This window comes from Macaca mulatta, chromosome 10, assembly GCF_049350105.2.
Source record: "Macaca mulatta isolate MMU2019108-1 chromosome 10, T2T-MMU8v2.0, whole genome shotgun sequence".
NCBI classification, from domain to species: domain Eukaryota; kingdom Metazoa; phylum Chordata; class Mammalia; order Primates; family Cercopithecidae; genus Macaca; species Macaca mulatta.
In genome coordinates this window covers 55,446,098-55,468,599 of record NC_133415.1, presented here as the reverse complement: position 1 = coordinate 55,468,599, position 22,502 = coordinate 55,446,098, and the positions used below count along the sequence as shown (strand labels likewise).

Here is a 22,502-nt window from a genome sequence, read left to right as displayed (position 1 = left end):
TCTCAGAAAATGTTTTCTGATGTGTGACTTCATTACACAGAGTTTCACCTTTTCCTTCTCGTAGCAGTTTGCTAACACGGTTTTCGTGGATTCTGCAAAATGATATTTCGGAGCTCATTGAGGGCTATAGTGAAAAAGGAAATATCCTCAGATAAAAACTGGAAAGAAGCCTTCTGAGAAACTGCATTGCGATCTGTGAATGCAACTCACAGAGTTACACTTTTCTCTTCAGGGTTCAGTTTGCTAACACAGTTTTCTTGAAATCTGTCATGGGATGCTTCTTAATACTACGCAGCTTATGGGGACAATGGAGATATCCTCAGAAAAAAACGTGAAAGAATGTTTCTGAGAAATTGCTTTCTGATAGGTGACTTCATCTCCCAGAGTTACATCACTATTTCGTGCAGCCGTTTTCTAGCCCTGTTTTTGTGGATTCTGAGAACTGATATTTCGGATGGGTTTGAAGAGTAGAAGGAGAAAGGAAACATCTTCTGAGAAAAACCGGAATGAAGCTTTCTGAGAAACCACTCTGTGATGTGTGAATTCATTTCACAGTGTTACACCACTCTTTCATGGAGGAGTTTGCTAACACTGATTTTGTGGAATCTCAGAAGTGATATCCTGGATATCGTTGAATCCCATGGTGAATAATGAAAGAACCTCAGACAAATCTGCAGAGAAGACTTCTCAGAAACTTCTTTGGTGTGGGTGAATTCAGCTCACAGGGTTACATCATTGTTTTCATTGAGAAGGTTGCTAAGAGTGTTTTCGCAGAATCTGCAAGAAGACACACGGGGGCGCTCCGACACCACAAATAACCTCAGCTCCAAAAAGAAAGACGCTTTCTGAGAAACTACTTTGTGACGTGTGAATTCAACTCACTGAATTACAGCTGTTTTTCGTGGAGCCGTTTGTTAGCACAGTTTTTGTGGAATCTGAGAACTGATATTTCGGATCCCTTTGAGGACTATAGGGCCAAAGGAAATATCCTCCGATAAAAATGAGAAAGAAGTTTTCTGAGAAACTTCTTTGTGATCTGAGAATTTATCTCACAGAGTTACACCTCTCTCCTCATGAAGCGGTTCGCTAAGACTGTTCTCGTGGAATTGGCAAAGTGATCTTTGGGAGCCCATGGAGGGCTATGGTGAAAAAGGAAATATCCACAGATAAAAACTGGAAAGAAGCATTCTGAGAAACTGCATTGTGACAGGTCAATGGAACTCACAGAGTTACACTTTCCTTTTCATTGATCCGTTTACTAACACTGTTTTCTTGAAATCTGCATTGGGATATTTCTGAGCACAATGAAGCTTACAGGGACAAAGGAAATATCCTCAAATAAAAACTAGAAAGTAGCTTTCTGAGAAACTTCTTTGTGATATTTGAATTCATCTCACTGAGTTACAACTTTGTCTTCACGAAGCAGTTTGCTAACACTGTGTTCGTGGATTCTGCAAAGTGATATTTGGGAGCTCATTGAGGGCTATGGTGAAAAACGAAATATCCTCAGATAAAAACTGGAAAGAAGCGTTCCAAGATACTGCACTGTGATGTATGAATGCAACTCACAGAGTTACATATTTCTCTTCAGGCATCAGTTTGCTAACACAGTTTTCTTGAAATCTGTCATGGGATGCTTCTTAACACTATGCAGCTTATGGGGACAATGGATATATCCTCAGAAAAAAACGTGAAAGAAGCTTTCTGAGAAATTGCTTTCTGATATGTGACTTCATCTCCCAGAGTTACATCACTATTTCGTGCAGCCGTTTTCTAGCCCTGTTTTTGTGGATTCTGAGAACTGACATTTCGGATGGGTTTTAGGAGTAGAAGGACAAAGGAAATATCCTCCGAGAAAAATCTCAATGAAGCTTTCTGAGAAACAGCTTTGTGATGTGTGAATTCATTTCACAGTGTTACACCACTCTTTCATGGAGGAGTTTGCTAACACTGATTTTGTGGAATCTCAGAAGTGATATCCTGGATATCGTTGAATCCCATGGTGAATAATGAAAGAACCTCAGACAAATCTGCAGAGAAACCTTCTCAGAAACTTCTTTGGTGTGGGTGAATTCAGCTCACAGGGTTACATCATTATTTCACTGAGAATCTTGCTAAGAGTGTTTTCGCAGAATCTGCAAGAAGACAGACGGTGGTGCTCCAAGACCACAAATAACCTCAGCTCAATAAACAAAGATGCTTTCTGAGAAACTGCTTTGTGACCTGTGAATTCAACTCACTGAGTTACAGCTGTATTTCGTGGAGCCGTTGACTAGCCGGATTTTTGTGGAATCTGAGAACTGAAATTTCGGATCCCTTTGAGGACTATAGGGCCAAAGGAAATATCCTCCGATAGAAATGAGAAAGATGCTTTCTGAGAAACTTCTTCATGATCTGTGAATGCATCTCACAGAGTTACACCTTTCCCCTCAAGAAGCCGTTCGCTAAGACTGTTCTTGTGGAATTTGCCAAGTGATATTTGGAAGCCCATTGAGGACTATGGTGAAAAAGAATGTATCCTCAGATCAAAACTGGAAATAAGTGTTCTACGAAACTGTATTGTGACCTGTGAATGCAACTGATAGAGTTACACTTACCATTTCATTGATCCGTTTGCTAACACTTTTTTCTAGAAATCTGCAGTGGGATATTTCTTAGTGCAAGGAAGCTTACAGTGACAAAGGAAATATCCTCAAATAAAAACTAGAAAGTAGCTTTCTGAGAAATTTCTTTGTGATATGTGAATTCATCTCACCGAATTACCTCTTTGTCTTCATGAAGCAGTTTGTTAACACTGTTTTTGTGGAATCTGCAAAGTGATATTTGGGAGCTCATTGAGGGCTATGGTGAAAAAGGAAATATCCTCAGATAAAAACTGAAAAGAAGCGTTCTGAGAACCCGCATTGGGATGGGTGAATGTAACTCACGGACTTACACTATTTCTTCAGAGATCAGTTTGCTAACACCGTTTTTTTTTTAAATCTGCAATGGGATACTTCTTAGCGCAAGTAAGCTTATGGTGACAAAGCAAATATCCTCAAATAAAAACTAGAAAGTATCTTTCTGAGAAACTACTTTGTGATCTGTGAATTCATCTCACAGAGTTGCACCTTTCCCCTCAAGAATCCGTTCGCTAAGACTCTTCTTGTGGAAAATGCAAAGTGATATTTGGAAGCCCATGGAGGGCTATGGTGAAAAAGAATATATCCTCAGATAAAAACTGGAAAGAAGCTTTCTGAGAAACTGGATTGTGACCTATGAATGCAATTCACATAGTTACACTTTCCTTTTCATTGAGCTGTTTGCTAACACTCTTTTCTAGAAATCTGCATTGGGATGTTTCTTAGCACAATGAAGCTTATGGTGAGAAAGGAAATATCCTGAAATAAAAACTAGAAAATAGCTTTCTGAGAAACTTCTTTGTGATCTGTGAATTCATCTCACAGAGCTACCCCTTTCCTCTCGTGAAGCCATTCACTAAGACTGTTCTTCTGGAAGTTTCATAGTGATATTTGGAAGCCCATGGAGGCATATGGAGAAAAAGAATATATCCTCAGATAAAAACTGGAAAGAAGCATTCTGAGAAACTGCGAAAGCAGCTCACAGAGTTACAATTTCCTTTTCATTGATCCGTTTACTAACACTCTTTTCCAGAAATCTGCATTGAGATATTTGTTAGTGCAGTGAAGCTTGCAATGACAAAGCAAATATCCTCAAATAAAAACCAGAAAGTAGTTTTCTGAGAAACTTTTTTGTAATATGTGAATTCACCTCACCGAGTTACATCTTTGTCTTCATGAAGCAGTTTGCTAACACTGTTTTTGGGGATTCTGCAAAGTGATATTTTGTAGCTCATTGAGGGCTATGGTGAAAAAGGCAATATCCTCAGATGAAAACTGGAAAGAAGAGTTCTGAGAACCCGCACTGGGATGTGAATGCAACTCACAGACTTACACTTTTTTCTTCAGAGATCAGTTTGCTAACACAATTTTCTTGAAATCTGCAATGGGATATTTCTTAGTGCAATGAAGCTTACGGTAACAAAGCAAATATCCTCAAATAAAAACTAGAAAGTAGCTTTCTGAGAATCTTCTTTGTGATCTGTGAATTCATCTCACAGAGTTACACCTTTCCCTTCAGGAAGCCATTGACTAAGACTGTTCTTGTGGAATTTGCAAAGTGATATTTGGAAGCCCATGGAGGGCTATGTTGAAAAAGGAAATATCATCAGGAAAAAACTGGAAAGAAGTGTTTTGGGAACCTGCTTTGGTTGCTTTCACGCAACTCATGGACTGACACTTTTATCTTCAGAGATCAGTTTGCTAACACAGTTTCCTTGAAATCTGCAATGGGATACTACTAAGCGCAATGAAGCTTATGGTGACAAAGGAAATATCCTCAAATAAAAACTAGAAAGTAGCTTTCTGAGAATCTTCTTTGTGATCTTTGAATTCATCTCACAGAGTTACACCTTTCCCCTTAAAAAGCCGTTGACTAAGACTGTTCTCGTGGAATTTGCAAAGTGATACTTGAAGGCCCTTGTAGGGCTATGGTGAAAAAGAAAATATCCTCAGATAAAAACTGGAAAGAAGCTTTCTGAAAAACTGCATTGTGACCTGTGAATGCAACTCACTGAGTTACATTTTCCTTTTCATTGATCCGTTTGCTAACATGCTTTTCTAGAAATCTGCATTGGGTTATTTCTTAGTGCAATGAAGCTTACAGTGACAAAGGAAATATCCTCAAATAAAAACTAGAAAGTAGCTTTCTGGGAATCTTCTTTGTGATATTTGAATTCATCTCAGCGAGTTATACCTTTGTCTTCATGAAGCAGTTTGCTAACACGGTTTCGTGGATTCTGCAAAGTGATATTTGGGAGCTCTTTGAGGGTTATGGTGAAATAGGAAATATCCGCAGATAAAAACTGGAAAGAAGGGTAGTGAGAACCCGCATTGGGATATCTGAATGCAACTCATGGACTTAAACTTTTTTCTTCAGAGATCAGTTTGCTAACACAGTTTTCTTGAAATCTGCAATGGGATATTTCTTAGTGCAATGAAACTTACGGTGACAAAGGAAATATCCTCATATGAAAACTAGAAAATAGGTTTGTGAGAAACTTCTTTGTGATCTGTGAATTCATCTCACAGAGTTACCCATTTCCCCTCAAGGAGCCATTCACTAAGACTGTTCTTGTGGAATTTGTAAAGTGATATTTGGAAGCCAATGGAGAGCTATGGTGAAAAAGAAAATATCCTCAGATAAAAACTGGAGAGAAGTATTCTGAGAAACTTCATTGTGACCTGTGAATGCAACATACAAAGTTACTCCTTCATTTTCATTGAACCGTTTGCTTACACTCTTTTCTAGAAATCTGCATTGGGATATTTCTTGGTGCAATGAAACTTAAGGTGACAAAGGAGATATCCTCAAATAAAAAGTAGAAAGTAGCTTTCTGAGAAACTTCATTGTGATATGACAATTCATCTCACCGAATTATCTTTGTCTTCATGAGGCAGTTTGCTAACACTGTTTTCCTGGATTCTGCGAAGTGATATTGGGGAGCTTATTGAGGGGCTATTCAGAAAAAGGAAGTATCCTCAGATAAAAACTGGAAAGAAGTGTTCTGAGAACCTGCAATGGGATGTGTCAATGGAACTCACAGATATACACTTTTCTCTTCAGAGATCGGTTTTCTGTCACAGTTTTCTTGAAATCTGCTATGGGATAATGCTTAGTGCAATGAAGCTTATGGGGACAAAGGAAATATCCTCAAATAAAAACTAGAAAGTAGCTTTCTGAGAAACTTCTTTGTGATGTGTGAATTCATCTCACAGAGTTAAACTTGCATTTCATGGAGCTGTCGATTAACACTGTCTTTGAGAAAACCGAGAAGGGCTACCTCGATCGCATTGAGGCTTATGCTGATAAAGGAAATATCCTCCATCAAAAAAGTGAAAGAAACTTTGTGAGAAACTTCTTTGTGACATATGAATACATTTCACAGAGTTACATCTTAGTTTTCATGAAGAAGTTTGCTAACACTGTTTCATGGAATCTGGAAATGTTATTTGGGAGTGCATTGAGGCCTATGGTGAAAAATGAAATATCCTCAGATACTAACTAGAATGAATCTTTCTTAGAAATTGTTTTCAGATGTGTGAATTCATCACACAGATTTTCACTTTTCCCTTATTGTAGAAGTTTGCTAAAACTGTTTTCATAGATTCTACAAAGTGATATTTGGGAGCTCATTGAGGGCTATGGTGAAAAAGGAAATATCCTCCGATAAACACTGGAAAGAAGCGTTCTGGGAACCCTCATTGCACTGTGTGAATGCAACTCACAGAGTTACACTTTTCTCTTCAGAGATCAGTTTGTTAACACAGTTTTCTTGAAATCTGCAATGGTATATTTCTTAGTGCTATGGAGCTTACAGTGACAAAAGAAATAACCTCAGATAAAAACGTGAGAGAAGCTTTCTGAGAAATTGTTCTCTAATATGTGACTTCATCTCACAGAGTTACACCACTGTTTCGTGCAACTGTTTGCTAGTATTGCTTTTGTGGATTTTGATAACTGATATTTAGGATGGGTTTGAAGAGAATAAGGACAAAGGGAACATCCCCTGAGGAGAAACGGAATGAAGCTTACTGAGAAACTGCTTTGTGATGTGTGAATTCATTTCACACTGTTAAACCACTCTTTCATGGAGGAGTTTGCCAGCACTGATTTTGTGGAATGTCAGAAGTGATGTCTTGGATATCGTTTAATCCCTTGGTGAATAACGAAATATCCTCAGACAAACCGGCAGAGAAGCCTTCTGAGAAACTTCTTTGTTGTGGGTGAATTCAGCTCCCAGAGTTTCATCATTGTTTTCATTGAGAAGCTTGCTAACACTGTTTTCACAGAATCTGCAATAAGACACACGGTGGCACTCCGAGACCACAAATAACCTTAGCTTAAACAAGAAAGCAGCTTTCTGAGAAACTGCTTGGTGATGTGTGAATTCAACTCACTGAGTTAAACCTGTATTTGGTGGAGTCGTTTCCTAGCCCTGTATTGTGGAATCTGAGAACTGATATTTCGGATCCCTCTGAAGATTATAGGGACAAAGGAAATATCCTCTAATAAAATGAGAAAGAAACTTTCTGGGAAACTTCTCTGAGATCTGAGAATTCATCTTAAAGAGTTAAAACTTTCCCCTCAAGAGGCATTTGCTAAGACAGTTCTTCTGTAATTTGCAAAGTGATATTTGGAAGGCAAAGGAGGGCTATGGTGAAAAAGAAAATATCCTCAGATAAAAACTAAAAAGAAGCATTCTGAGAACCCGCAATGGGATGTGTGAATGCAACTCACAGACTTACACTTTTCTCTTCAGAGAACAGTAGGCTAACACAGTTTTCTTGAAATCTGCAATGGGATACTTAGTGCAATGAAGCTGATGGTGACAAAGGAAATATTCTCAATCAAAACTAGAGAGTAGCTTTCTGAGAAACTTCTTTGTGATCTGTGAATTCTTCCCACAGAGTTACACCTTTCCCCTCAAGAAGCCGTTTGCTAAGACTCTTCTTGTGGAATTTGCAAAGTGATATTTGGAAACCCATGGAGGGCTATGGTGAAAAAGAATATATCTTCAGATAAAAACTGCAAAGAAGCGTTCTGTGAAACTGCATTGTGACCTGTGAATGCAATTCACAGAGTTACACTTTCGTTTTCATTAATTCGTTTGCTAACACTCTTTTCGAGAAATCTGCATTGGGATACTTCTTAGCGCAAGGAAGCTTACGGTGACAAAGAAAATATCTTCAAATAAAAACTAGAAAGTAGCTTTCCGAGAATCTTCTTTGTGATATGTGAATTCATCTCACAGAGTTTCATCTTTGTCTTTTAGAAGCAGTTTGCTAACATGTTTTCGTGGATTCTCTAAAGTGATAATTGGGAGCTCATTGAGGGCTATGGTGAAAAAGAAAATATCCTCATAAGAACTGGAAAGAAGCGTTCTGAGAACCCGCATGGGTTGTGTGAATGCAACTCACGGACTTACACTTTTTTGTTCAGAGATCAGTTTGCTAATACAGTCTTTTTGAAATCTGCAATGGGATACTTCTTAGCACAATGAAGCTTATGGTGACAAAGGAAATATCCTCAAACAAAAACTAGAAAGTAGCTTTCTGAGAAACATCTTTGTGATCTGTGAATTCATCTGACAGAGTTACACCTTTCCACTCAGGAAGCCGTTTGCTAAGACTGTTCTTCTGGAATTTGCATAGAGATATTTGTAAGGCTATGGTGAAAAAGGAAATATCCTCAGATAAAAACTGGAAAGAAGTGTTCTGAGAACCCACATTGGGATGCGTGAATGCAACTCACGGACTTACACTGTTCTCTTCAGAAATCAGTTTGGTAGCACAGTTTTCTTGAAATATGCAATGGGATACTTCTTAGCACAATGAAGCTTATGGTGACAAAGGAAATATCCTCAAACAAATACTAGAAAATAGCTTTCTGAGAAACATCTTTGTGATCTGTGAATTCATCTCAGTGTTACACCTTTCCACTCAGGAAGCCGTTCGCTAAGACTGTTCTTCTGGAATATGCATAGAGATGTTTGTAAGGCTACGGCGAAAAAGGAAATATCCTCAGATAAAAACTGGAAAGAAGTGTTCTGAGAACCCACATTGGGATGCGTGAATGCAACTCACGGACTTACACTGTTCTCTTCAGAAATCATTTTGGTAGCACAGTTTTCTTGAAATCTGCAATGGGATACTTCTTAGCACAATACAGCTTATGGTGACAAAGGAAATATTCTCAAATAAAAACTAGAAAGTAGCTTTCTGAGAAACTTCTTTGTGATCTGTGAATTCATCTCACAGAGTTACACTTTCCCCTCAAGAAGCCATGCGCTAAGCCTGTTCTGTGGAATTTGTAAAGTGATATTTGGAAGCCCATGGAGGGCCATGGTGAAAAAGAAAATATCTTCAGATAAAAACTGGAAAGAAGTGTTTTGAGAAACGATATTGTGACCTGTGAATGCAACTCACAGTGTTACACTTTCCTTTTCATTGAACCGCTTGCTAACACTCTTTTCTAGAAGTCTGCATTGGGATGTTTCTTAGTGCAATGAAGCTTACGGTGACAGAGGAAATATCCTCAAATAAAAACTAGAAAGTAGCTTTCTGAGCAAATTTTTTGTGATATGTGCATTCATCTCACCGAGTTATGTCTTTGTCTTCATGAAGCAGTTTGCTAACACGGTTTTCATGGATTCTTCAAAGTGATATTTTGGAGTTAATTGAGGTCTAGGGTGAAAAAGGAAATATCCTCAGATAAAAACTGGAATGAAGCGTTCTGAGAACCCACATTGGGATGTGAGAATGCAACGCAAGGACTTACACTTTTCAGAGATCAGTTTGCTAACACACTTTTGTTGAAATCAGCAATGGGATAATTGTTAGCGCAATGAAACTTAGGGTGACAAATGAAATATCCTCAAGTAAAAACAAGAAAGTAGCTTTCTGAGAAACTTCTTTGTGATATGTGAATTCTTCTCACTGAGTTACATCTTTGTCTTCATGAAGCAGTTTGCTAACACAGTTTTCTTGGATTCTGCAAAGTGATATTTGGGAGCTCATTGAGGGTTACGGTGAAATAGGATATATTCTCAGATAAAAACTGGAAAGAAGCGTTCTGAGAACCCGCATTGGGATGTGTGACTGCAACTCACGGACTTACACTTTCTTCTTCAGAGATCAGTTTACTAACACAGTTGTCTTGAAATATGCAATGGGATAATTCTTAGTGCAATGAAGCTTACAGTGAAAAAGGGAAAATCCTCAAATAAAAACTACAAAGTAGCTTTCTGAGAAAGTTCTTTGTGATCTATGAATTCATCTCACACAGTTACACCTGTCCCCTCAGGAAGCCATTCGCTAAGACTGTTCTTGTGGAAGTTGCAAAGTGATATTTGGAAGCCCATGGAGAGCTATGGTGAAAAAGGAAATATCCGCAGATTAAAACTGGAAAGAAGCGTTCTGAGATTCTGCATTGGGATGCATGAATGCAATTCATGGGACAAACACTTTTCTCTTCAGAGATCAGTTTGCTAACACAGTTTTCTTTAAATCTGCAATGGCATAATTCTTAGCACAATGAAGCTTATGGTGAGAAAGGAAATATCCTCAAATAAAAACTAGAAAGTAGCTTTCTGAGAAACGTATTTGTGATCTGTGAATTCATCTCACAGAGTTACACCTTTACCCTCAAGAAGCCGTTCACTAAGACTGTGCTGGTGGAATTTGCAAAGTGATATTTGGAAGCCCATGGAGAGCTATGGTGAAAAAGAAAATATCTTCAGATAAAAACTGGGAAGAAGCGTTCTGAGAAACTGCATTGTGACCTGTGAATGCAACTGACAAAGTTACACTTTCCTTTTGATTGATCCGTTTGCCAACACTGTTTTGTAGAAATCTGCATTCGGATAATTCTTAAGGCAATGAAGCTAACGGTGACAAAGGAAATATCCTCAAATAAAAACTAGAAAGTAGCTTTCTGAGAAACTTCTTGGTGATATGTGAATTCATCTCACTGAGTTACATCATTGTCTTCACGAAACAGTTTGCTAATGCTATTTTCGTGGATTCTGCAACGTGATGTTTGGGAGCTCTTTGTGGGCTATGGTGAAAAAGGAAATATCGTCAGATAAAAACTGGAAAGAAGAGTTCTGAGAACCCGCATTGGGATGTGTGAATGCAACTCACAGACTTACACTTTTCTCTTCAGAGATCAGTTTGCTAACACTGTTTTCTTGAAATCTGCAATGGGATACTTCTTAGTGCAATGAAGCTTACGGGGACAAAGGATATATCCTCAGATAAAAACTAGAAAGAAGCTTTCTGAGAAACTTCTTTGTGATGTGTGAATTCATCTCACAGAGTTACACTTGCTTTTCATGGAGCTGTCGATTAACACTGTCTTTGAGGAATCTGAGAAGGGCTGCTTCGATTGCATTGAGGCCTACGCTGATAAAAGAAATATCCTCCATCAAAAAAGTGAAAGAAACTTCGTGAGAATCTTCTTTGTGATTTGTGAATGCATCTTAGAGAGTTACAACTTTGTCTTCATGAAGCAGTTTGCTAACACTGTTTTCATGGAATCTGGAAAGTGTTATTTGGGAGAGCATGGAGGCCTATGGTGAAAAATGAAATATCTTCAGATACTATCTAGAAAGAATCTTTCTCAGAAATTGCTTTCTGATGTGTGAATTCATCACACAGAGTTTCACTTTTCCCTTATTGTAGAAGTTTGCTAAAACTGTTTTCGTGGATTCTACAAGGTGATATTTGGGAACTCATTGAGGGCTATGGTGAAAAAGAAAATATCCTCCGATAAACACTGGAAAGAAGCGTTCTGAGAACCTGCATTGCACTGTGTGAATGCAAATCACAGAGGTACACTTTTGTTTTCAGAGATCAGTTTGCTAACACAGTTTTCTTGAAATCTGCAATAGGATATTTCTTAGCACTATGGAGCTTACAGTGACAAAAGAAATAACCTCAGATAAAAACATGAGAGAAGCTTTCTGAGAAATTGCTTTCTAATATGTGACTTTGTCTCCCAGAGTTACACCACTGTTTCGTGCAACCATTTGCTAGCATTGCTTTTGTGGATTCTGAAAACTGATATTTCGGATAGGTTTGAAGAGTGTAAGGACAAAGGAAACATCCTCTGATAAAAAACGGAATGAAGCTTACTGAGAAACTGCTTTGTGATGTGTGAATTCATTTCAAACTGTTACACCACTCTTTCATGGAGGAGTTTGCTGGCACTGATTTTGTGGAATTTCAGAAGTGATGTCTTGGATATCGTTGAATCCCTTGGTGAATAACGAAATATCCTCAGACAAACCGGCAGAGAAGCCTTCTGAGAAACTTCTTTGTTGTGGGTGAATTCAGCTCCCAGAGTTTCATCATTGTTTTCATTGAGAAGCTTGCTAACAATGTTTTCGCAGAATCTGCAATAAGACACACGGTGGCACTCCGAGACCACAAATAACCTTAGCTCAAACAAGAAAGCAGCTTTCTGAGAAACTGCTTGGTGATGTGTGAATTCAACTCACTGAGTTAAACCTGTATTTGGTCACGTCGTTTCCTAGCCCTGTACTGTGGAATCTGAGAACCGATATTTCAGATCCCTTTGAAGACTATAGGGCCAAAGGAAATATCCTCTAATAAAATGAGAAAGAAACTTTCTGGGAAACTTCTCTGTGATCTGTGAATTCATCTCACAGTGATACACCTTTCCTGTCAAGAAGCCGTTTGCTAAGACTGTGCAGGTGGAATTTGCAAAGTGATATTTGGAAGCCCATGGAGGGCTCTTGTGAAAAAGAATATACCCTCAGATAAAAAGTTGAAGGAAGCGTTCTGAGAAACTGCATTGTGACCTGTGAATGCAACTCACAGAGTTACACTTTCCTTTTCATTGATCCGTTTGCTTACACTCTTTTCTAGAAATCTGCATTGGGATATTTCTTAGTACAAGGAAGCTTATGGTGACAAAGGGAATATCCTCAAATAAAAACTAGAAAGTATCTTTCTGAGAAACTTCTTTGTGATATGTGAATTTATTTCACCGAGTTACATCTTTGTCTTCATGAAGCAGTTTGCTAACACTGTTTTCGTGGATTCTGCAAAGTGATATTTGGAAGCCCTTGGAGGGCTATGGTGAAAAAGGAAATATCCTCAGATAAAAACTGGAAAGAAGCGTTCTGAAAACCCGCATTGGGATGTGTGAATGCAACTCACTTGCTTCACTTTTCTCTTCAGAGATCAGTTTGCTAACACAGTTTTCTTTAAATCTGCAATGGGATACTTCTTAGCGCAATGAAGCTTACCAGGACAAAGGATATATCCTCAGATAAAAGCTAGAAAGAAGCTTTCTGAGAAACTTCTTTGTGATGTGTGAATTCATCTCACAGAGTTACACTTGCTTTTCATGGAGCTGTCGATTAACACTGTCTTTGAAGAATCTGAGAAGATCTACTTCGATTGCATTGAGGCCTCTGCTGATAAAGGAAATATCCTCCATCAAAAAAGTGAAATAAACTTTGTGAGAAACTTCTTTGTGATTTGTGAATGCATCTTAGAGAGTTACAACTTCGTCTTCATGAAGCGGTTTGCTAATACTCTTTTCGTGGAATCTGGAAAGTGTTATTTGGAGGCGCATTGAGGCCTATGGTGAAAAATGAAATATCTTCAGATACTATCTAGAAAGAAGCTTTCTCAGAAATTGCTTTCTGATGTGTGAATTCATCACACAGAGTTTCACTTTTCCCTTATTGTAGCAGTTTGCTAAAACTGTTTTCGTGGCTTCTACAAAGTGATATTTGGGAGCTCATTGAGGGCTATGGTGAAAAAGAAAATATCCTCCAATAAACACTGGAAAGAAGCATTCTGAGAACCTGCATTGCACTGTGTGAATGCAACTCACAGAGTTACACTTTTCTCTTCAGGGATCAGTTTGTTAACACAGTTTTCTTGAAATCTGCAATGGGATATTTCTTAGCGCTATGGAGCTTACAGTGACAAAAGAAATAACCTCAGATAAAAACGTGAGAGAAGCTTTCTGAGAAATTGCTTTCTGATATGTGACCTCATCTCCCAGAGTTACACCACTGTTTCGTGCAACCATTTGCTAGCACTGTTTCTGAGGATCCTGAGAACTGATATTTCGGATGGGTTTGAAGAGTGTGAGGACAAAGGAAACATCCTCTGAGAAAAAACGGAATGAAGTTTACTGAGAAACTGCTTTGTGATGTGTGAATTCATTTCAAACTGTTACACCACTCTTTCATGGAGAAGTTTGCTGGCACTGATTTTGTGGAATGTCAGAAGTGATGTCTTGGATCTCATTGAATCCCATGGTGAATAACGAAATATCCTCAGACAAACTGGCAGAGAAGCCTTCTGAGAAACTTCTTTGTTGTGGGTGAATTCAGCTCCCAGAGTTTCATCATTGTTTTCATTGAGAAGCTTGCTAACAATGTTTTCGCAGAATCTGCAATAAGACACACGGTGGCGCTCCGAGACCACAAATAACCCTAGCTCAAACAAAAAAGCATCATTCTGAGAAATTGGTGATGTGTGAATTCAACTCACTGAGTTAAACCTGTATTTGGTGGCGCCGTTTCCTAGCCCTGTATTATGGAATCTGAGAACTGATATTTTGGATCTCTTTGAAGACTATACGGCCAAAGGAAATATCCTCCGATAAAATGAGAAAGAAACTTTCTGGGAAATTTCTCTGTGATCTGTGAATTCTGAATTCGTCTCACTGAATTACATCTTTGTCTTCACGAAGTAGTTTGCCAACACTGTTTTCGTGGATTCTGCAATGTGATATTGGGGAGCTCATTGATGACTATGGTGAAAAATGAAATATCCTCAAATAAAAACTGAAAGGAAGCGTTCTGAGAACCCGCATTGGGATGTGTGAGTTCACTTCCCAGTGTTACAATTTTCTCTTCAGATATCAGTTTGCCAAAACAGTTTTCTTGAAAACTGTAATGGGATTCTTCTTAGTGCAATGAAGCTTACAGTGTCTAAGGTAATATCCTCAAATAAAAACTTGAAAATAGCTTTCTGAGAAACTTCTTTGTGAACAGTGAATTCATCTCACAGAGATACACCTTTCCCCTTAAGAAGCCATTCGCTAAGACTCTTCTTGTGGAATTTGCAAAGTGATATTTGGAAGCCCATGGAGGGCTAAGGTGAAAAAGAATATATACTCAGATAAAAACTGGAAAGAAGCGTTCTGAAAAACTGCATTGTGACTTGAGAATGCAAGTCACAGAGTTACACTTTCCTTTTCATTGATTCATTTGCTCACACTCTTTTCTAGAAATCTACATTCTGATATTTCTTAGCTCAATGAAGCTTACGGTGACAAAGGAAATATCCTCAAATAAAAAATAGAAAGTGGCTTTCTGAGAAACTTCTTTGAGATATGTGAATTCATCTCAGTGAATAACATCTTTGTCTTCATGAAGCATTTTACTAACACTGTTTTCGTGGATTCTACAAAGTGATATTTGGGAGCTCATTGAGGACTATAGTTAAAAAGGAAATAACCTCAGATAAAAACTGGAAAAAAGCGTTCTGAGTGCACGCATTGGGATGTGTGGATGCAATTCACAGAGTTACACTTTTCTCTTCAGAAATCAGTTTGCTTAACAGTTTTCTTGAAATCTGCAAAGTGATACTTCTTAGCGCAATGAAGCGTCCGATGTCTAAGGAAATATCCTCAAATAAAAACTAGAAAATAGCTTTCTGAGAAACTTCTTTGTGATCTGTGATTTCACATCACAGAGTTACACCTTTAACCTCAAGATGCCGCTCGCCTAGTCTGTTCTGTGGAATTTACAAAGTGATAGTTGGAAGCCCATGGAGAGCTATCATGAATAAGAAAATATTGTCTAATAAAAACTGGAAAGAAGCATTCTGAGAAACTGCATGTGACTTGTGAATGCAACTCACAGAGTTACACTTTCATTTTCATTGACCCGCTTGCTAACACTCTTTTCTACAAATCTGCATTGGGATATTTCTTAGCGCAATGAAGCTTATGGCGACAAAGGAAATATCTTCAAAAAAAAAAAAAACTAAAAAGAAGCTTTCTGAGAAACTTCTTTGTGATATGTGAATTCATCTCACTGAGTTACATCTTTGTCTTCATGAAGCAGTTTGCTAACACTGTTTTCGTGGATTCTGCAAAGTGATATTTGGGAGCTCTTTGAGGGCTATGGTGAAAAAGGAAATATCCTAAGATAAAAACTGGAAAGAAGCATTCTGGGAACCTGCATTGGGATGTGTGAATGCAACTCACGGACTTAAACTTTATTCTTCATAGATCAGTTTGCTAATACAGTTTCTTTAAATCTGCAATGGGATACTTCTTAGCCCAATGAAGCTTATGGTGACAAAGGAAATATCCTCAAATAAAAACTAGAAAGTACCTTTCTGAGAAACTTATTTGTGATCTGTGAATTCACCTCAAAGAGTTACACATTTCCCCTCAAGAAGCCACTCGCTAAGACTGTTCTTGTGGAATTGACAAAGTGATATTTGGAAGCCCTGAGAGGGCTATGGTGAAAAAGAATATATTCTCAGATGAAAACTGGAAAGAAGCGTTCTGAGAACCTGCCTTGTGACCTGTGAATGCAAATCACAGTGTTACACTTGCCTTTTCATTGATCCGTTTGATAACACTCTTTTGTAGAAATCTGCATTGGGATATTTCTTAGCGCCATGAAGCTTACGGTGACAAAGGAAATATCCTCAAATAAAAACTAGAAAGTAGCTTTCTGAGAAACTTATTTGTGGTATGTGAATTCATCTCACCGAGTTGCATCTTTATCTTCACGAAGCAGTGTGCTAACACTGTTTTTATGGATTCTTCAAAGTGATATTTTGGAACTCATTGAGGGCTATGGTGAAAAAAAAATCCTCAGATAAAAACTGGAAAGAAGCATTCTGAGAACCCGCATTGGGATGTGTGAATGCAACTCACCGTGTTACACTTTTCTCTTCAGAGATCCATTTGCTAACACAACTTTGTTGAAATCTGCAATGGGATACTTCTTAGCACATTGAAGTTTATGGTGACAAAGGAAATATCCTCAATTAAAAACTAGAAAGTAGCTTTCAAAGAAACTTCTTTGTGAGCTGTGAATTTATCACACAGAGTTACACCTTTCCCTCAAGAAGCCGTTCGTTAGATTGTCTTGTGGAATTTGCAAAGTGACATTTGGAAGTGAATGGTGGTCTAAGGTGAAAAAGGTAATATCCTCAAATAAAAACTGGAAAGACGTGTTCTCAGAAACTGCATTGTGACCTGTGAATGCAACTCACAGAGTTACACTTTCCTTTTCATTTATCCGTTTGCTAACACTCTTTTCAAAAAATCTGCATTGGGATATATCTTAGCGCAATGAGGCTTATGGTGACCAAGGAAATATCTTCAAAGAAAAACTAGAAAGTAGCTTTCTGAGAAACTTCTTTATGATCTGTGAATACTTCTCACAGAGTTACATCTTTGTCTTCATGAAGCAGTTTGCTAACACCTTTTAGTGGATTCTGCAAAGTGATATTTGGGAGCTCATTGAGGGCTATGGTGAAAAAGGAAATATCCTCAGATGAAAACTCGAAAGAAGTGTTCTGAGAACTCACATTGTGATGTATGAGTGCAACTCACGGATTTACTCTTTTTTCTCAGAGATCAGTTTCCTAACACAGTTTTTTTGAAATCTGTAATGGGATACTTCTTACCGCAATGAAGCATACGGTGACAAAGGAAATATACTCAAATAAAAACTAGAAAGTAGCTTTCTGAGAAACTTCTTTAGGGTATGTGAATTCATCTCACCGTGTGACATCTTTGTCTTCACAAAACAGTTTGCTAATACTGTTTTCGTGGATTCTGCAAGGTGATATTTGAGAGCTAATTGAGGGCTATGGTGAAAACGTAAATATCCTCAGCTAAAAACTGGAAAGAAGAGTTCTGAGAACCCGCATTGGGATGTGAGAAAGCAACGCATGGACTTTCACTTTTCTCTTCAGAAAGCCATTTGGTAACACAGTTCTTTGAAATCTGCAATGGGATACTTCTTAGCCCAATGAAGCTTACGGTGAAAAAGGAAATATCCTCAAATAAAAAATAGAAAGTAGCTTTCTGAGAAAATTCTTTGTGATCTGTGAATTCATCTCACAGATAACACCTTTCTTCTAAGGCAGCCGTTTGCTCAGACTGTTCTTGTGGAATTTGCAAAGTGATATTTGGAAGCCGTTCAAGGGCTATGATGAAAAAGAAAATATCCTCAGATAAAAGCTGGAAAGAAGCATTCTGAGAAACTGCATTGTGACATGTGAATGCAACTCACAGAGTTACACTTGCCTTTTCAATGATCCGTTTGCTAACACTCTTTTCTTTAAATCTGCATTGGGATATATCTTAGCACAATGAGGCTTACGGTGACAAAGCAAATATCCTCAAAGAAAAACTCGAAAGTAGCTTTCATGAAAAAATTCTTTGTGATATGTCAATTAATCTCACCGAAGTACATCTTTGCCTTCATGAAACAGTTTGCTAACACTCTTTTCGTGGATTCTGCAAAATGATATTTGGGAGCTCATTGAGGGCTATGGTGAAAAAGGAAATATCCTCAGATAAAAACTGGAAAAAAGCATTCTGAGAACCTGCATTGGGATGTGTGAATGCAACTCACAGAGTTACAGTTTTCTCTTGAGAGATCTGTTTGCTAACACAGTTTTCTTGAAATCTGCAATGCATGCTTCTTAGTGCAAGGAAGCTTATGGTGACAAAGGAAATATCCTCAAATAAAAACTAGAAAGTAGCTTTCTGAGAAACTTCTTTGTGTTATGTCAATTCATCTCACCGATTTACATGTTTCTCTTCACGAAGCAGTTTGCTAACACTGTTTTCGTGGATTCTGCAAAGTGATATTTGGGAGCTCTTTGAGGGCTATGGTGAAAAACGAAATATCCTCAGATAAAAACTGGAAAGAAGCATTCTGAGTACCCGCATTGGGATGTGTGAATGCAACTCACAGAGTTACACTTTTCTTTTCAGAGATCAGTTTGCTAACACAGTTTCCTTGAAATCTGCATTGAGATACTTCTTAGTGCAATGAAGCTTACAGTGTCTAGGGAAATTTTCTCAAATAAAATCTAGGAAATAGCTTTCTGAAAAACTTCTTTGTGATCTGTGAATTCATCACACAGATTTACACCTTTCCCCTCAAGAAGCCATTCGCTCAGACTGTTCTTGTGGAATTTGCAAAGTGATATTTGGAAGCCCATGGAGGGCTATGGTGAAAAAGAATATATCCTCAGATAAAAACTGGAAAGGAGCATTCCGAGAAACTGCCTTGTGACCTGTGAATGCAACTTACAGAGTTACACTTTCCTTTTCAGTAATCCATTTGCTAACACTCTTTAGTAGAAATTTGCATTGGGATATTTCTCAGTGCACTGTAGCTTATGGAGACAAATGAGATATCTTCAAATAAAAACTAGAAACTAGCTTACTGAGAAACTTCTTTGTGATATGTGAGTTCATCTCACCGAGCTACATCTTTGTCTTCACGAACTAGTGTGCTAACACTGTTTTCATGGATTCCAAAAAGTGATATTTGGAAGCTTCTTGAGCGCAATGGTGAAAAAGGAAATATCCTCAGATAAAAACTGGAAAGAAGCGATCTGAGAACCCGCATTAGGATGTGTAAATGCAACACACAGACTTACACTTTTCTCTTCAGAGATCAGTTTGCAAACACAGTTTTCTTGAAATATGCAATGAGATACTTCTTTCCGCAATAAAGCTTACGGTGAAAAAGGAAATATCCTCACATAAAAATTAGAAAGTACCTTTCTGAGAAACTTATTTGCGATCTGTGAATTCATCTCACAGAGTTACACCTTTCCCCTCAAGAAGCCATTCGCTAAGACAGTTCCTGTAGAATTTGCAAGAGATATTTTGAATCCCATGGAGGTCTTTGGTGAAAAAGAATATATCCTCAGATAAAAACTGGAAAGAAGTGTCCTGAGAAACTACATTGTGACCTATGAATTGAATTCACGGGGTTACACTTTCCTTTTCGATGACCCGTTTGCTAACATTCTTTTGTAGAAATCTGCATTGGGATATTTCTTAGCGCTATGAAGCTTACGGTGACAAAGGAAATATCCTCAAATAAAAACTAGAAAGTAGCTTTCTGAGAAACTTCCTTGTGATGTTTGAATTAATCTCACCGAGTTACATCTTTGTCTTCATGAAGTAGTTTGCACACACCGTTTCCGTGAATTCTTCAAAGTGATATTTGGGAGCTCATTGAGGGCTATGGTGAAAAAGGAAATATCCCCTGATACTAAATACAAAGAAGCTTTCTCAGAAATTGCTTTCTGATGTGTAAATTCATTAAACAGAGTTTCACATTCCTCTTCTTATAGCAGATTGCTAACACTGTTTTCATGGATTCTACAAAGTGATATTTGGGAGCTCATTGAGGGCTAGGGTGAAAAAGGAAATATCCTCATATAAAAATTGGAAAGAAGCATTCTGAGAAACTGCATTGCACTATGTGAATGCAACCCACGGAATTACAGTTTTCTCTTCAGAAATCAGGTTGCTAACACAGTTTTCGTGAATTCTACAATGGGATACTACTTTACACTATGCAGCATACAGTGACAAAGAAAATAACCTCAGACAAAAACGTGAGGAAATCATTCTGAGAAATTGCTTTCTGATATGTAACTTCCTCTCACTGAGTTACACCACTATTTCGTGCAATCATTTGCTACCATTGTTTTTGTCGATTCTGAAACCTGATATTTCGGATGAAATTGAAGAGGATAAGGACAAAGGAAGTATCGTCTGAGAAAAACCGGAATGAAGCTTACTGAGAAACTGCTTTGTGATGTGTGAATTCATTTCACACTGTTACGCCACTTTTTCATGGAGCAGTTTGCTAGCACTGATTTTGTGGAATCTCAGAAGTGATATCTTGGATATCGTTGAATCCCATGGTGAATAATGAAATATCTTCAGACAAATCTGCAGAGAAGCCTTCTCAGAAACCTCTGATGTGGGTGAATTCAGCTCCCAGAGTTTCATCATTGTTTTCATTCAGAAGCTTGCTAACAGTATTTTCGCAGAATCAGCAATAAGACACAGGTGGCGCTCCGAGACCCCAAATAACCTTAGCTCAAACAAGAAAGCAGCTTTCTGAGAAACTGATTTGTGATGTGTGAATTCAACTCCCTGAGTTAAACCTGTATTTCATGAAGACGTTTGCTAGCCCTGTTTTTGTGGAATCTGAGAACCGACATTGCGGATCCCTTTGAAGGCTATAGGAGCAAAGGAAATATCCTTCGATAAAAATGAGAAAGAACCTTCTGAGAAACTTCTCTGTGGTCTGTGAATTCCTCTCACAGAGTTACATCTTTTCCCTCAAGAAGCCGTTCGACAAGACTCTTCCTGTGGAATTTGCAAAGTGATATTTTGAAGCCCATGGAGGTCTATGGTGAAAAAGAATATATACTCAGATAAAAACTCCAAAGAAGCGTTCTGAGAAACTGCATTGTGACCTGTGAATGCAAGTCACAGAGTTAGACTTTCCTTTTCATTGATCCGTTTGTTAACACTCTTCTGTAGAAATCTGCATTGGGATATTTCTTAGCGCAGTGAAGCTTATGGTGACAAAGGAAATATACTCAAATAAAAATGTGAAAGTAGCTTTCTGAGAAACTTCTCTGTGATATGTGAATTCATCTAACCAAGTTACATCTTTGTCTTCAAGAAGCAGTTGGCTCACACTCTTTTCGTGGATACTGCAGTGATATTTGGGAGTTGAATGAGGGCTATGGTAAAAAAGGAAATATCCTCAGATAAAAACTGGAAAGAAGCGTTCTGAGAACCTGCATTGAGATGTGCGAATGCAACTCATGGACTTACAATTTTTTCTTCAGAGATCAGGGTGCTAACACATTTGTCTTGAAATCTGCAATGGGATAATTCTTAGTGTAATGAAGCTTATGGTGACAAAGGAAATATCCTCAAATGAAAACTAGAAAGTAGCTTACTGAGAAACTTCTTTGTGATCTGGAAATTCATCTCATACAGTTACACCTTTAACCTCAAGACTCCGTTCGCTAAGACTGTTCTTGTGGAATTTGCAAAGTGATATTTGGAAGCCAACGGAGGGCTACGGTGAAAAAGAAAATATCCTCAGATAAAAACTGGAAAGAAACGTTCTGAGATATTGCATTGTGACCTGTGAATGCAATTCACAGAGTTGCACTCTCCTTTTCATTGATCGGTTTGATAACACTCTTTTCTAGAAGTCTGCATTGGAACGTTTCTTAGAGCAATGAAACTTATGGTCACAAAGGAAATCTCCTCAAATAAAAACTAGAAAAAACCTTTCTGAGAAACTTCTTTGTGATATGTGAATTCATCTCACAGAGATACAGCTTTCCCCTAAATAAGCAGTTTCCTAAGACTGTTCTGGTGGAATTTGCAAAGTTATATTTGGAAGCTCAAGGACCGCGATGGTGAAAAAGAAAATATCCTCAGATAAAAACTGGAAAGAAGCTTTCTGAGAAACTGTTTTGTGGTGTGTGACTTCGATTCACTGAGTTACAGCAGTTATTCATGTAGATGTTTGCTAGCCCTGTTTCTGTGGAGTCTCAGAACTCATATTTCGGATTCCTTAGAAGACTATAGGGCCAAAGGAAATATCCTACGATAAAAAAGAGAAAGAAGCTTTCTGAGAAACTTCTTTGTGATCTGTGAATTCATCACACAGAGTTAGAGCTTTTCCCTCAAGAAGCCGTTCGCTAAGACTGTTCTTGTGGAATTTGCAAAGTGATATTTGGAAGCCCATGGAGGGCACTGGTGAAAAAGAAAATATCCTCAGATAA

At 38.1% G+C, this 22,502-nt stretch overlaps 1 pseudogene; it reads left to right on the top strand.

Moving 5' to 3' along the window:
- The window catches only part of LOC144331494 (uncharacterized), a 95,650-nt pseudogene extending 74,521 nt beyond the window's left edge, over positions 1–21,129 (top strand).
- The last annotated feature ends 1,373 nt before the right edge of the window (positions 21,130–22,502 follow it).